A 16,450-nucleotide genomic window follows, 5' to 3' on the forward strand; every position below is an offset into this window, starting at 1 on the left:
GATCCAGCCTCATCTGATTCAACTTTGTGTAATAAAATGGCGAGTTGCTTTTCAGTTGCCATAGGCCCCCAGGTTGCAAGTTATGTGCACTGGTCATGCCCAGATGAACCAAGCAGGCAACCACGGGCGGAACCTATGTGCTTAGACTAAGGAAGGGGGACTGAGTTAAGAAGTGAACACCACATGGCATGATCCATGATCCAATCAGATTGAGTCCTGGCATCACTCCATGGCATGATCCAATTAGGCCAAGCCTCCCACATCACCTCATTGCATGATCCAATCAGGTTACACCTCACTACCCTCTGTGTATAAAATCTTCCTCAGCCTCCAGCTCAGAGAGACAGATTTGAACTCCTTGCTTGGCTGTCTTGCATAAACTTTTCTCTCTATAAAAACCTGGTGTTGGGTCAGGCATGGTAGCTCGTGCCTGTAATCCCAGCACTTTGGGAGGTCGAGGCAGGTGGATCACCTGAGGTCAGGAGTTTGAGACCAGCCTGGCCAACATGGTGAAACCCCATCTCTACTAAAAATACAAAAAATTAGCTGGGCATGGTGGGCGGTGCCTGTAAGCCCAGCTACTTTGGAGGCTGAGGCAGGAGAATCGTTTGAACTTGGGAGGCGGAGGTTGCAGTGAGCCAAGATCGCACCACTGCACCACTCCAGCCAGGGCGACAGAGCAAAACTCCGTCTCAAAAACAACAACAACAATGACACACACACAAAAAAACCCACACAGACTTCGCCTCCCTTGTACCGTGTTGACCTCAAGGACGTTCCTTAATAAACAGCTTGCATGCTAAATCCCATCTCCCTTAGAGTCGACCTGCAACTGGCAGGAGAACTGTGAGGCTTGTTTTTGTTGTTGTTTGTTGTTTGTTTTTGTTTTTTGAGACGGAGTTTTGCTCTTGTCACCCAGGCTGGAGTGCAATGGCACGATCTGAGCTCCCTCAACCTTCACCTCCCAGGTTCAAGCGATTCTGCCTCAGCCTCCCAAATAGCTGGAATTACAGGCACGTGCCACCACTCCCAGGTAATTTTTTTTTTTTTTTTTTGTATTTTTAGTCGAGACAGGGTTTCACCATGTTGACCAGGCTGGTCTCGAACTCCTGACCTCAGGTGATCCACCTGCCTCGGCCTCCCAAAGTGCTGGGATTACAGGCGTGAGCCACCGCGCCTGGCCTTCCCTGATTCTTTCACTGGGGTGCGCTGTCTGCATGCGCAGTAGCCTGCCAGCACTTGCGGGGGCCACGTGAACAGTGTATTTACTAAAGTTGTGCACGTGCTTATTTCAGGTGTTTTTCCCTTACCAATCGAGTGGTCCTAGAGGAAGGTCATATACCAGGTAAACTCCACCCACCAGGTGCGGTGGCTCACACCTGTAATCCCAGCACTTTGGGAGGCCAAGGTGGGTGGATCACTGAGGTCAGGAGTTCGAGACCAGCCTGGCCAGCATGGCAAAACCCCGTCTCTACCAAAAATACAAAATTAGTGGGGCATGGTGACATGTGCCTGTAGTCCTGGCTATTTGGGAGGCTGAGGCTCGAGAATCGCTTGAACCCAGGACACAGAGGTTGCAGTGAGCTGAGATTGCGCCACTGCACTCCAGCCTGGGAAACAGAGCAAGACTCTGTCTAAAAACAAACAAACAAACAAAACCTCTACCGATTGCCTCTTGGTGCACATGCTTGAGCTGACTTGCCCAGCTCCTGAGATCTTATCAGGAAGCTGCCAATCACCAGCTCCAGGTGTTTTCTGTCTATTGGGAGCCTGCCTTTCCCTAGGACCAGCGGCCCAATTATTATTTTAGAGAAACAGTTTAACAACCACCTGATCATCACCTTGTAGCAGGGGGGCGTCTCCCACCGGGCTCATGTCTGCCTACCTACCTACTCCCTACTCTAAATGGGGAGACTGGGCCGAGCGTGGTGGCTCACGCCTGTAATCCCAACACTTTGGGAGGCCGAGATGGGTGGATCACAAGGTCAGAAGATCGAGACCATCCTGGCTAACACGTGAAACCCCATCTCTACTAAAAATACAAAAAATTAGCCAGGCATGGCGGTGGGTGCCTGTAATTGTAGCTACTCGGGACGCTGAGGCAGGAGAATGGTGTGAACCCAGGAGGTGGAGCTTGCAGTGAGCCAAGATTGCGCCACTGCACTCCAGCCTGGGGGACAGAGCGAGACTCCATCTCCAAAAAAAAAAAAAAAATTGGGAAGGGCTGAGCTTTGGAGAGTGCAAAGACATGGTGATAGCTGAGATTCTTTGTGGCCCTCAAAGAAATAGTTTTCTTCCCCTTGGGAGCAATGTCAACCCTGTTGAGGCAAGGAAGAGAGTATGAAAAGACAAAAAGAGAGATTCTATAGTAGAGAAACCTGGCAGATACCACCTTAACCAAGGCTAGCATTGTCAATAAAAGACATGTTCACGTGGATATCATACACACACCCCCATAGGATGTGACTAGAAAGGCACCTAGCCTTTGTGATATTCTTTTTTTTTTTTTTTTTAGATGGAGTCTTGCTCTGTCACCCAGGCTGGAGTGCAGTGGCTCGATCTCAGCTCACTGCAACCTCCACCACCCAGGTTCAAGCGATTCTCTGGCCTCAGCCTCCCAAGCAGCTGGGATTACAGGCGTGCACCACCATGCCTGGGTAATTTTTGTATCTTTAGTAGAGACAGGGTTTCACCATGTTGGCCATGCTGGTCTCAAACTCCTGACCTCAGGAGATCCGCCCACCTCGGCCTCCCAAAGTGCTGGGATTACAGGCATGAGCCACTGCACCTGGCCTGTGATATTCTTAACTCCAAACTAACAACCTCGCTCTAACCATTGGAGAACACTAGAAAAATCCAAATCAAGGACCATTCAATACATGCCTGATGAATACTCTTCAAATCTGTCAATATTGTGAAAGACAAGAAACCTGTCAGCATTTGCAGGAGATGCAGGAGAAGTGATGACTGATACGAGCTGAATTTTGTCTCCCAACAACTTCATACATTGAAGTCCTAACCCCCAGTACCTCAAAATGTACTTGTATTTGGAAATAGGGTCTTTGTAGAGATGACTAAGTTAAAATGAGGTCATGAGAGTGGATTCTAACCCAATATGACTGGTGTCCTTTTTTTTTTTTTTTTTTTTTTTTTTTGAGTCAGGGTCTTGCTCTGGCGCCCAGACTAGAGTACGGTGGCGCAGTCTCAGCTCGCTGCAAACTCCACCTCCAGAGTTCAAGCGATTTTCCTACCTCAGCCTCCCGAGTAGCTGGGATTACAGGCGTGCACCACCATGCCCAGCTAATTTTTGCATTTTTTAGTACATGTTGATCTCAATCTCCTGATCTCAAGTGATCCTGCCGCCTCGGCCTCCCAAAGTACTGGGATTACAGGTATGAGGCACTGCGCCTGGTCTATGATGAACTGTCCTTCTAAAACGGGGAAATATGGACACAGACACATACAGAGGAAGACAGCTGAAGACACAGGGAAGAGGGAACCAGATATAAACCATGAAGAGACACCTGCAGTGGATCCTTCCCCCACAGCCCAGAAGGAAGCAACTCTGCCGACACGTTGATCCTGGACTTCCAGCCTCTAGAACTGGGACAGAATGGATTTCTGTTATTTAAGCTCCCCTCTCCCCAGCCAGTGGTGCTCAGTTACTGCAGCCAGGCAAACTCCATCACTGCCTGAATGCAGTGTGGGATCCTGGATGGGATCTTGCCACAGAAAAAGGACACCCATGGAAAAACTAGTGAAATCCGAACGAGGTCTGTAGTTTCTAGTTCAGAGTATTGCACCAATATTAATTTCTTCATTTTGACATATGTACAATGGTAATGCAAGATGTTAACATTGGCTGGTTGTGGTGGCTCACGCCCATAATCCCAGCACTTTGGGAGGCCAAGGTAGGTGGATCACCTGAGGTCAGGAGTTTGAGACCAGCCTGGTCAATATGGTGAAACCCCGTCTCTACTAAAAATACAAACATTAGCCAGGCATGGTGGCACCCGCCTGTAATCTCAGCTACTCAGGAGGCTGAGGCAGGAGAATTGCTTGAACCCGGGAGGCAGATGTTGCAGTGAGCCAAGATCACGCCATTGCACTCCAGCCTGGGCGACAGAGCAAGACTCTGCTTCAAAAAAAAAAAAAAAACAAAAAACAAAAAGATGTTCACATTAAAGGAAGCTGGGCAAAAGATATAGAGAAGGCTCTGTACTATCTTTGCAACTTATCTGTAATCTAAAACGATTGCAAAGTAAAAAGTTTGAAAAAAGACTCAATAAACCTATTTAGGATTCCACTCTTTAGGATTCCACTTATATGAGCTGCCCAGAGAAATTTATAATGAAAGAAAGTAGAGGCCAGGCGCGGTGGCTCATGCCTATAATCCCAGCACTTTGGGAAGCCGAAGTGGGTGGATCACGAGATCAGGAGTTCGAGACCATCCTGGCCAACATGGTGAAATCCCGTCTCTACTAAAAATACAAAACTTAGCTGGGTGTGGTGGCAGGCATCTGTAATCCCAGCAACTCGGGAGGCTGAGGCAGGAGAATTGTTTGAACCCAGGAGGTGGAGGTTGCAGTGAGCCGAGATCGTGCCATTGCACTCCAGCCTGGGTGACAGGATGAGACTCCATCTCAAAAAAAAAAAAAAAAAGAAGAAGAAGAAAGAAAAGAAAAAGAAAAAGAAAGCAGAATGGTGATTACCAGGGACTGGGGAGGAAAAGGAATAGGACTTAGCGTTTCATAGGGACAGTGTTTTAATTTGGAAAGTTGAAAAATCCTGGAGATGGATGGTGGTGATGGTTGTACAACAATGTGAATGAGCTTAATCCCACCGAACTGTACACTTACAAATGGTCAATGTTATGTTATATATCATTTACCACAATTTTTAAAAAGCTCTATCAAAAAATCTATTTAGGATTTTTATTGGGATGAGCATTTGTTTTACTCTAGGATTTTTTTTTTTTTTGAGACGGAATTTCACTCTTGTTGCCCAGGCTGGAGTGCTATGGCAGGATCTTGGCTCACCACAACCTCTGCCTCCCTTATACTTTTAGTAGAGATGGGGTTTCTCCATGTTGGTCGGGCTGGTCTCAAACTCCCAACCTTAGGTGATCCCTGCCTGCCTCCGCCTCCCAAAGTGCTGGGATTACAGGCGTGAGCCACTGTGCCTGGCCTACTCTAGGATTTTTAGGATGGAGGAAACCCATTCAATGATTAGGAGAGACAAGAGGTGGAAATAAAGGTTGTATTACTTAGGGATCCTGGGGAGGGAGGGCATGGCACTTCCAGAGGCCACAAACACACATATACACACACACACACACAGGTCAGGGAGAGCTTTTGCAGGGAGACAGAGGGGAAGCAACCAGTGTGACAATGCCATGATTAGGTCCAGCGTGTTATCCACACAGGTTTCCCTCAGGGAGTTCTAATTGGTGGGTTTCATGGAAGCAGGCGTGAGTCTCAGGAGGTCAGGCTGTGACTGAGAGGTGGTCACTGCACCATATCTGCAGTCCGTGTAAGATGTGGATGGGTGGTGTGGGGGCCTGCAGAGCCAATCAATAGGCTGTGTCCAGCTGCCCCATAGGCAGGTGGTCATCGGGGGGAAGTTGGATAAAGCAGATCTGGATCAACCACATTGAGGAACTAGGAGCAGGTGCGGAACTGGAAACTGTGTCAAGGCTGACTGAGCCCTGTTTTTGGAAGGAGAGTCAAACATATTCAGAAAGGGGCTGATGCAACACAAATTAGAGGAATTCACTACAGCATTCGATTTATAAATTCATTTTGGAAGAAATAGCCTTTCTGAAATACTGAGTGTTTTGGGGGGAAACTCATCCTGTGTCTTTCTTTATTCAGATCTTAGTTAAGCATGAGAGCTTTACCCATATTCTTCTTACGACTATTCTTTAATGTTTAAAAGCTTTTCTTGCCCTGTGAACAGGGTTTGTTTTCTCCTGCGTTTGCAAATACTCGTTACTTCAACCAAACAAAGCTGCTCCTTTTATAGAGAAATCTTGCTGTGAGCTCTAATTACTCCTGAAGTTAAGCCTCTAGAACTTCCTAGATACGTGATTATGGCTTCAAACTACAGTCAGCTTTGACTCTTGCTTTCAATATTTATAGGTCTTATTTATTTATTTATTTATTTCTCTCTCTCTTTTTTTTTTTTTTTTTTTTTTTTTGAGATGGAGTCTCGCTCTGTCTCCCAGGCTGGAGTACAGTGGCACGATCAAGGCTCACTGCAACCTCCACCTCCCAGGTTCACACCATTCTCCTGCCTCAGCCTCCCAAGTAGCTGGGACTACAGGTGCCCGCCACCACACCCGGCTAATTATTTTTGTATTTTTAGTAGAGACGGGGTTTCACCGTGTTAGCCAGGATGGTCTCAATCTCCTGACCTCGTGATCCACCCGCCTCAGCCTCCCAAAGTGCTGGGATTACAGGTGTGAGCCACCACGCCCGGTCTTTTTTTTTTTTTTTTTTTTTTGAGACAAGGTCTCACTCTGTTGCCCAGACTGGAGTGCAGTGGCACAGTCATGGCTCACTGCAGCCCCAAACCCCCAGGCTCAAATCCTCCCACTTCAGCCTCCCAAGTAGCTGGAACTACAGATGTGCACCACCACACTCGGCTAATTTTTGTATTTTTTGTAGAAACGGGGTCTCCCTATGTTGTGGAGGCTTGTCTTGAACTCCTGGGCTCAAGCAGTCCTCCCACCTTGACCTTCCAAAGTGCTGGGATTCACAGACGTGAGCCACTGTGCCTGGGCTTCTTTTTATTTTCTTCCTGCATTGGGAAATCAGCAAGAGGGCCATCTTTATTTTGTTCTTGACTTAACCAAATGCAGTTCTCATATTTAATTATTAAGGAGTTTCTGTAGGATTGTGGAAATTGCCCCTTATCCCACCAGTATCAGGCAGCTAGGGGCTGTTGTAAGCAACTACCATGAATTGGGAGGCTCCAAACAATGCTAATTTATTATCTCACAGTCCTGGAGGCCAGAAGTCTGGAATCAAGGTGTCAGCAGGGCCATGTTCCATCTGAATCATGTAGGGGAGAATCCTTCCCTGCCTCTCCCTAGATTCTGGTGATTGCCTGTTGGGAGCCGAAAAGGCCAAAGGGATCGTGACCAACTCAGCATTCCACTGGAGGCTGTATGATCAAACAGCAAAGTGTTTATCATGAACGCAGGATGTGGGCAAACTCACGACTGCGCCTACCGCCAGAAGGTTTGCTGAGGGCAATCACTCCCTGGCACCACGCTCACTGGGGTTATCTACTGGGACATCTAGAGCCTATTGCTCGAAGAATGCAGCCTTGCAAGCCTGCTGTAAATCAAGCCGCTGACTGACAACCACCCCCCGCCCCCATCTCCTTTACCCAATAAAATGCAAAGGGGTCTAAAGCTCAAGGTACTTGTTCACTAGAAAGAAGCAAGGAGCCCCCCGACCCCTTCTTCCAAATATACTCTTTTGTCTTTATCTTTATTCCCACATTCATCATCCTTTGCTCAGTCCAACAGGGATGGAATCCGTGGCAAAGTGGCGACCCAGAACAGGGACTTGAGGACGTTGCAAAGTGGCGTCTGAACACAGAGACCTGAGGACGTGAACGAAGAAGGTCGGCTGGAGCAGAGGAACCGAAAATGACAAGATGAATGGGGACCCCGGGACAAGTCTGCCAGCAGCGGATATAAGGTCAGTGCCCTAAAGGGGTACTGATCAGTGCCCTAAAGAGGTACTCGGAGCGATATAAGGTCAGTGCTCTAAAGAAGTACTGGGAACGGGAAGTTTTCTGAATCAGGGTAACATGGGGCAGAATTTGTCTGTTGAAGAAAAACATGTGCAGTTGCTTAAAGTTCTGTTGAGACAGTCTGGAGCTCAGGTTAATTCGCAGACACTAACCAACCTCCTGCAGAAGCCACAAATGGTTATTAACGCATAACCCATGGTCTCCACAGGCAGGCACTCTCGATGTGGAAAATTGGAACAGAGCGAGAGAAGGATTGAAACATGCTCATCAAAAAGGTCTTAAAGTTGATTCTTCTGTTTTCTGTACTTGCAGTCTAATTCGTACTGTACTTCTGCCGTTATCTCCTTATTATTCTGCGGGACAGCAGGCTGAGTCTAAAAATCTGAAAGAATCTGTTGTCCCACCCACAGCTTCAACTGAAAATAAAAAACAGGAGAGGGAGGATAAAAATTGGCCTATACTGCCTCCTCCAGTTGCAGAAACATCTGTGCCGCCTCCTTCGGTAGCAGGAATAGAGACCCCAATACAAAGAATTTTACGCTCTGCTGCCATAGCTGGAGAGCCCTTAGGACCTTGTGCTTTTCCTATTTCCGTAAGGCCCGATTCAAATAATCCACAGCAGTTTATTCATGAACACACCCCACTAGAGTTTAAGTTGTTGCATGAATTAAAAACCAGTGTAGTTAATATCGGGGTACAGAGCCCATTCACTTTAGGATTGCCAGAATCTGCATTTGGTGCTATGCGCCTTCTACCCTTTGATGTAAAACACTGGGCTCGAACTTGCTTGTCTGCTAGTGCATATCTGACATGGAATTTAAATGGGCAAGAAATGTGTACAGACCAGGCTAGAGAGAATCGTGCTGCTGGACACGGAGACATCGCAGAGGATATGCTATTGGGTAATGGCCCTTATTCAGACTTGGAACATCGAATGCAACTAAACGCGCCTGGGCCACAATTCCTGAAGAGGGAGTCCCAGTACAATCCTTTTTACGTATCATGGAAGGGTCACAGGAGACCTCTGCACAATTTCTTGCAAGATTACGAGAGGCAGTGAAGTGTCAAATTCCTCATGCCACTGCCGCAGAAGCGCTAACCTTAACTTTAGCTTCTGAGAATGCAGACGCAGATTGTAAACGTGCACTGGCACCCGTGAGGTGTACTAAACACTTGGGAAATTTTCCCAGAGCTTGTCAGGATGTAGGAATTGAGCTTCATCGCTCTGCAATGTTAGCGGAAGCAATGGCTGATTTAGTAGTTGACAAATCTAAAAGGAGCCAAGGATTAAGCCCTAAAGTGGGAAAATGTTATAATTGTGGAAAAACTGGACATTTTAAAAAAGAATGCCGCCAGATCTCAGGACAGAAAAGACCTTATAATGCAGTACCCCCCTCAGTGGAAAAAAACGCCAGGACTTTTATTTACTTTTATTTACCCAATAAAATGTGAAGGGCTTTAAAGCTCAGGGCCCTTGTTCAGTAGAAGCAAGAAGCCCCCTGACCCCTTTTTCCAAATATACTTTTTTGTCTTTATCTTTATTCCTGCATTTATCATCCCCTGTTCACTGCAACCGGGATCAAGGTCAGTGACAGTTGCCGACAATCTTTGGCATTCCTTGGCTTGCAGACCCTTTGCTTGACTCTCTGCCTCTTTTGTCACTTGGTTTTCTTCCCTCTTGCCCTTTTACATAATCTTCTCTCTGTACCTTTCTCCTCCTCATATAAGGACATAGTGATACTGGATTAGGGACCACTCTCATGACCTCACCATAATGTAGTTACATCAGCAAAGACCCTATTTCTCGGCTGGGCACGGTGGCTCATGTCTGTAATCCCAGCACTTTGGGAGGCTGAGGCAGATGGATCACCTGAGGTCAGGAGTTCGAGACCAGCCTGACCAACATGGAGAAACCGTGTCTCTACTAAAAATACAAAATTAGCTGGGCATGGTGGCACACGCCTGTAGTCCCAGCTACTCAAGAGGCTGAGGCAGCAGAATCACTTGAACCCGGGAGGCAGAGGTTGCAATGAGTCGAGGTCTCACCACTGCACTCCAGCCTGGGCAACAGAGTGAAACTCCATCTCAAAAAAAAAAAAAAAGACCGTATTTCCCAATTTTAAAGGTCACATTCACAGATACCAGAGGTTAGGCATTCAGCATGTCTTTTTGGGAGCTATAAATCAACCCACTAAACCACGGACATCTTTATTTGTTCTTCATTTTACCTAAAATGTTTCTCATATTTTAGTGTTATGTAAGATATTTCTGTAGGATCCCAGAAATTACCACTTCTCAAATTAAGAAAGCTTTATTCTGTTCTCTCTTTATTAAGCATTTAGTTTTTGTGCCTGTCTTCATTTTTAAATAAATAATGGGTATTGAATAGATATATCTCATAAATGTAATGTAGAGAGGACAAAAACAAGTTATGGAAGGATATAGACCATGTGGTAACACTCCTGTAAAGTTTTCAGATGTGCAAAACAAACCAGCATAGGTCAGGCATGGCAGCTCATGCCTGTAATCCCAACACTTTGGGAGGCTGAGGTGGGTGGATCACCTGAGGTCAGGAGTTCAAGATCAGCCTGACCAATATGGTGAAACCCCGTCTCTACTAAAAATACAAAAATTAGCCAGGTGTGGGGGAGTGTGCCTGTGGTCCCAGCTATTCAGGAGGCTGAGACAGAAGAATTGCTTGAACCTGGGAGGCAGAGGTTGCAATGAGCCGAGATCGTACCACTGCACTCCAGCCTGGGTAACAGAGTGAGACTTCTTCTCAAAAAAAAAAAAAAATCCAAAATATTGTCCTTGGGTACATGCATAATTATTTTAAATAGGATAAACACCAAGTTTGGGAGGGCAGTTACCTTGGGGAGGGGAATAGGAGCAGGGTGGGGTACAAGGGACCTCCACTCTATTTGTTATGATTTGTTACGTAATGATGCTTTACTTTTAAGGTGATCTGAAATACATGAAGATGTCAAAACTTGAAAAAGCCGAGTGAAAGGCATAGCGTTTATATTTGTTTCTACATACCTCTTTGCATGCTTCATAATAAAAAAGCAAAGCCAAAATTCAGAGCGACAACCAATGTGCCACATGCCCTTTGCAGTGGGCTGGCTTCCCTGGTTACAGCAACCCTCTCATCTCTGCAGAGAATGGAAACCAGAGTGGTCATGGCCTTGGAGCTGAATCTTGTGACTTTCACCTTCTTCCCACATTCATCCAAACCTCTTGTCCCTGCTCTTCAGGTCCTTGTATGATGTGACCCAGCTGACACCCTAGCCCCAGATGACTGCCCCTGAATTAGTCTCAGCTTCTCCAACCTGTTCCCTTATCCTCTATTCTTGCATGTGCTGATACCGTATTGAGAACATTCTTTAATGTTATTTATCTCCTCTGGAATAATTCTGAGTCCCTCCTCAAGCATCACCTCCTCCAGGAAGCGCTCTCGGATCCTCCAGGCTCAGCCAGTGTCTCCAGTGGTCCTCACAGTCTCCTGTACTTCCCAAGCTCATTATATTCTCTTCAAATTCCGTGGTTACATGATCCCCACTCGCCTGAGAAACAGGCCTCCCTTCCTTGTCCTGGGCCAGGGATAGAGGTGGAAGTCTGCTGCCTCCTTCTAGGACCTCTCTTCCACTCTCAGTTACCCCGCAGCAAGGTCTGGGCACAGGACATTGATGGGCAGCCTTCTGGCTTCCTCACTAAGCTGGACAGCTCCGCCCTGGCTCGCCAAGGCAGCTTCAGCCACAGGGGTATCCAGCAGAGCCCCTATCTCCTCCATAAGGTCTGATGAAACACTGCCATCTAAATCCTTTCCCCAGAACACGTTCCTATGGTTGCCCTGGACAGAGATTGTGCAATCCTTGCAGTTTTTCTGATTTCCTCCCTTTGAGCACCTGTCCCTAAAAGCCTCAGAATGAAGAGGGCGTGCCCTCCAAAAAGTTCCTGCCCTATGGTTAAGCCTGCTGCTAAGTCAGCTTTCAGCGCTCCATTTCTGATGATGAAAGCAAGATGAGTCAGATGGTTTGGGAACAAGGGAACTTCTAGAAAGAAGAGTCTAGGAAGCTAAATTTTGTTAACCCTTCAGCGTCTCCTAAGCACTGCTAACTTTCAATGTTTAACCCTTCCTCCTCCCTCTGTACCATAGACATCCATTCTGATGTGTTTGATACATGCCCTTACATTAGTTTTTTAAGGAAAATATGCTTACATTTGCCTTTCTTATTGCTATAAATTTGTGGGGTACAGGTGTAATTTTGTTGCATGCATAGATTTCATAGTAGTGAAGTCATATCCTTAATGTTTATACATACTTGGAGTGTGTGTGTGTGTGTGTGTGTGTGTGTGTGTGTGTTATTGAATCAAATCACTTCTGCTTCTCCCAGCTCTAGGCTACTAAGAGTCTGGACTGCTGCTGCCTGTACAACGAGTTGATTACAATTTGTTTCATGTGTGTACTCACTACACTTTACTTACTCTTTGCCTGCTCAGGGTCTTGTAGGTTACCCCCAACTCTGCTACTGTAAACAACACTGTGTTGAACATCCTTGTAAATGCCCTTGGAGAAACCTTCTCTAAAAAGTATCTCTTTCTAAAATATCAGAGGGTATATGCCATCTGTATTTCACTAGATACTTCCAGACTGTTTTCCAAATTACTGAACTAATTTATACTTCCACCAGCAGTGAGCAACAGTTCCCACTTCCTCACATCTTCACCAACACTTAATACTATGCATCTTTTTAATGGTTGCATTTTAATTGGTATAAGGTTGTACCTCATTATTTTTTCTACAATTAAGTAGACATTAAACTTTCCTGAAATATGTGCTCAATCTTTGGCTTCTTCTATGAATTGCCTTTTCATTCCCCTGGCCAATTTTTCTATTGATTTTTGTGTGTGGGTGTTTCTTTGTTTGTTTTGTTTTGTTTTTTGTTTTGTTTCTTGAGACAGAGTCTTGCTCTGTCACCCAGGCTGGAGTGCAGTGGCACAATCTCAGCTCACTGCAACCTCCTCCTCCCAAATTCAAGCGATTCTCCAGCCTCAGTCTCCTGAGTAGCTGGGATTACAAGTGTGTCCCACCACACCTGGCTAATTTTTGTATTTTTAGTAGAGATGAGGTTCCACCATGTTGGCCAGGCTGATCCTGAACTCCTGACTTCACGTGATCCACCCGCACCAGCCTCCCAAAGTGGTGGGATTACAGGCATGTGCCACCATGCTTGGCTGTCTTTTTTTTTTTTTTAATTTGCAGAAGTATTTTTGCATATTCCTGGAATAAATTGCTTTTTTATTTTGTAAGCAGCAATTATCTCCCCGTGTCTGCTACTCACCTATTAATTCTATGTACTATGTCCTTGGTTTCACAGAGATTCTTAATTTTGATATAGTCAAATGTATCTTTTCTTCTCCTTTGCTATGGGATCAACTTCAAGAAGTTTTTCTGAACTCTAGGCCACAAAGACAAGTGCCTACTTTTTCTTCAATTAGCCTAACAGTTTTGTCTTTTATCATTAGCTCTGAGATGCTGCTGAATTCCAGATTTGTATATGTTGTAAAGGAGGAGATTTTTCTCCATATACCGAACCAGTTTTCTCAAAATCTTATTCTACATAATCCAGTTGTATTATATTCTTTCCATTTAATCTAGTTGCCTCCTTCTACATGAACACCACACTATTTTTTAAATTAATGTCTTATAAAAATATGATTTACAATCTGGTAGGGCGAGTCTTCCTATATTAACTTTTTTCCCTAAAGTGGCTTGCAAGTCATAAAAAATTTATTCCTCCACATAAATTTTAGGATAAGTTTGTTAAGGTCCTCAAAGAAATTGAGATGGAATTTATATTTAGTTTGTAGTTAATTTGTAGATTAAATTGTGAAGGATTGGTACCTTTATGGATTTTTTTGTTTTTGTTTTTGTTTGTTTGTTTACTTTGAGATGGAGTCTCGCTCTGTCACCCAGGCTGGAGTGCAGTGGCACAATCTCAGCTCACTGCAACCAACCTCTGCCTCCCGGTTCAAGCAATTCTCCTGCCTCAGCCTCCAGGGTAGCTGAGATTACAGGCGCCCACCACGCCTGGCTAATTTGTATTTTTAGTAGAGACGGAGTTTCACCATGTTGGCCAGGCTGGTCTCGAACTCCTGACCTCAGGTGATCCACCTGCCTCGGCCTCCCAAAGTGCTGGGATTACACGTGTGGGCCACTGCGCCTGGCTGGCCCTTTTATGTTAATTCTTCTGACCTCTGGAAACATTAGCTATCTTTATCCAAATCCTTTTTACAGTATTCTCTAATTGGATTTAAATTTTTTTCTCTGCAAATATGTCTTGTGCATTTTTATTTTATTTTATTTTACAGAGTCTTCCTCTGTTACCCAAGCTAGAGTGCAGTGGCACTATCATAGCTCACTACAGCCTGGAGCCTCGAACTCCTGGGCTCAAGTGATCCTCCCACCTCAGTCTTCAGAGTAGCTGGGACTACAGGCACATGCCACTACATTTGACTAATTTTTGTATTTTTTGTAGAGAGGAGGGCCTCACCATGTTGCCCAGGCTGGTCTTGAACTCTTGGGCCTAAGCGATCTACCCGCGTCAGCCTCCCAAAAGGCCGGGATTACAGGCATGAGCCACTGCACCTGGCCTCTGGTGCATTCTTTATTGATTCTTAGATACACGATAATTTGAGTTGCTATTTTAGAGGCTTTATTTTTCATTAACTTTCTAGTTTGTTGTTTCTATTAATTTTAGTAATATAATCACTCTGTGCAAATGCTCTTCATAGTTGCAATCTTTACATTTATTCCTCTATGTAGGTGATAATTTTTTTTTTTTTTTTTTTTTGAGGCGGAGTCTCGCTCTGTCCCCGAGGCTGGAGTGCAGTGGCGCGATCTTGGCTCACTGCAAGCTCCGCCTCCCGGGTTCACGCCGTTCTCCTGCCTCAGCTTCCCGTGTAGCTGGGACTACAGTCGCCCGCCACCATGCCCGGCTAATATTTTGTATTTTTAGTAGAGACAGGGTTTCACCGTGTTAGCCAGGATGGTCTCGATCTCCTGACCTCGTGATCCGCCCACCTCAGCCTCCCAAAGTGCTGGGATTACAGGCGTCAGCCACCGCGCCCGGCTGGTGATAATAATATTTTAAAATACCTGGCACATGGCAGGTATTCAATGTTTGTTGAAAGAATGCATGAACATTGAGTTTTTGATGAACCTGAGATGGTTCTGGGTAGACATGCGTAACTTCATTGTTTCTCGGTTTTTCTTTGAGAGAAGCCCCGTCACTGTACTCTTTTCAGGGTTGGTAAAAGAAAACTGGGGCTTCTAGGCTGGCCGCCGTGGCTCACACCTGTAATCCCAGCACTTTGGGAGGTCAAGGAAGGCGGATCACCTGAGGTCGGGAATTCGAGACCAGCCTGTCCAACACGATGAAACCCCATCTCTACTAAAAATACAAAAAGTAGCCAAGCGTGGTGGCACGCACCTGTAATCCCAGCTACTTGGGAGGCTGAGGCAGGAGAATCGCTTGAACTTGGGAGGCGGACGTTGCAGTGAGCCGAGATTGCACCACTGCACTCCAGCCTGGACAACAGAGGGAGACTCTGCCTCAAAAGAAAAAAAGAAAAAGAAAGTTGAGGCTTCCTGAAGCTACACACTGCACACCCGCATCCGCCACCCACCCAGTGGTAGAGTCCTGCAGCTCAGCAGACCACCTCCTCAACAAAACCTCTGTTTGCTCTCTTCCGGCACAGAGGGAGTGAATCAAGGTCAGGTTCAGACCCAGCCTCTAAGGAGGGACCTGAACTGGCCTGGGGAGCTACGCCTCGGGGGCTTTCTCAGGAGCCAGCAGGGGTTACAATTTGGTCGGGTTTCAGTGTGTCCCTCTCAGGCGGAAACCCAGCCCCAGGCCCATAAGAGAGGAGTCCAAGCTCCAAAGAGAAGCCTCCAGCACCAGCCTGGGGATGGAGCTGCAGTGACGAGGACCGGGAGGCTGGAACTACCTCACCCCGAGCCCAGCTCAGCCCAGCGCAGCCCAGAAAGGGCCCAACCCTGTGATTGGTCCAACCCTGTGATTTGTCCTTGGGTCCCTGTTGCCAGGAATCCAGGCCAAGAAAATGAGAAGGAAGGAAGGGAGTGCGTAGGTCCAGTGAGGACGAGGGTGAAATTTATATCTCTGCCCAGGTCTCGGTGCCTGCACCGCCATAGACACCACCAGGTACAGCAACTGGGGCGGGAGCTCCGAGGAGGTCCCCGGAGGTATGAGCAAGGAGACTGCCCCCTCCCTGCCCCAGTGTCTGGGGTTTGATGGGGGAGGGGAGGGAAGAGCCAAGACGGGCCAGAGTCATGGGTGCAAAAAAAACACCACAGAGCCAGTTGGACCATGGGCCAATTCCAACTCTGCCACTTAGAAGCTGTGTGACCATAGGCAAGTTACTTAACCTCTCTGAAACTCAGTTTCCTGGGAGGAACCCAGGCCTCTAGGGCTCAGTCCTGGGGGACCCAGCATGCCGTCCTTGTTCTGCCAGGGCACTGGGGACGCTGGGTGCACTGGAGCCCGAGACCCCTCTTCCTGGCCATGGCTGTCCTGGTCGCCAGTACTGTGGGCTGTGATTCTGAGTATGCTATTGTCCAAGGGTGAGTGACCCTCAATGGGAAGGGGTTGCGTCCGGCCCC

At 46.6% G+C, this 16,450-nt stretch overlaps 1 pseudogene; it reads left to right on the forward strand.

Annotated features, from left to right (window-relative positions):
• Positions 1-10,946: 10,946 nt before the first annotated feature.
• The window catches only part of LOC100978086 (C-type lectin domain family 4 member G-like), a 43,676-nt pseudogene continuing 38,172 nt past the window's right edge, over positions 10,947-16,450 (forward strand).

This window comes from Pan paniscus, chromosome 20 (genome assembly GCF_029289425.2).
Source record: "Pan paniscus chromosome 20, NHGRI_mPanPan1-v2.0_pri, whole genome shotgun sequence".
NCBI lineage: Eukaryota > Metazoa > Chordata > Mammalia > Primates > Hominidae > Pan > Pan paniscus.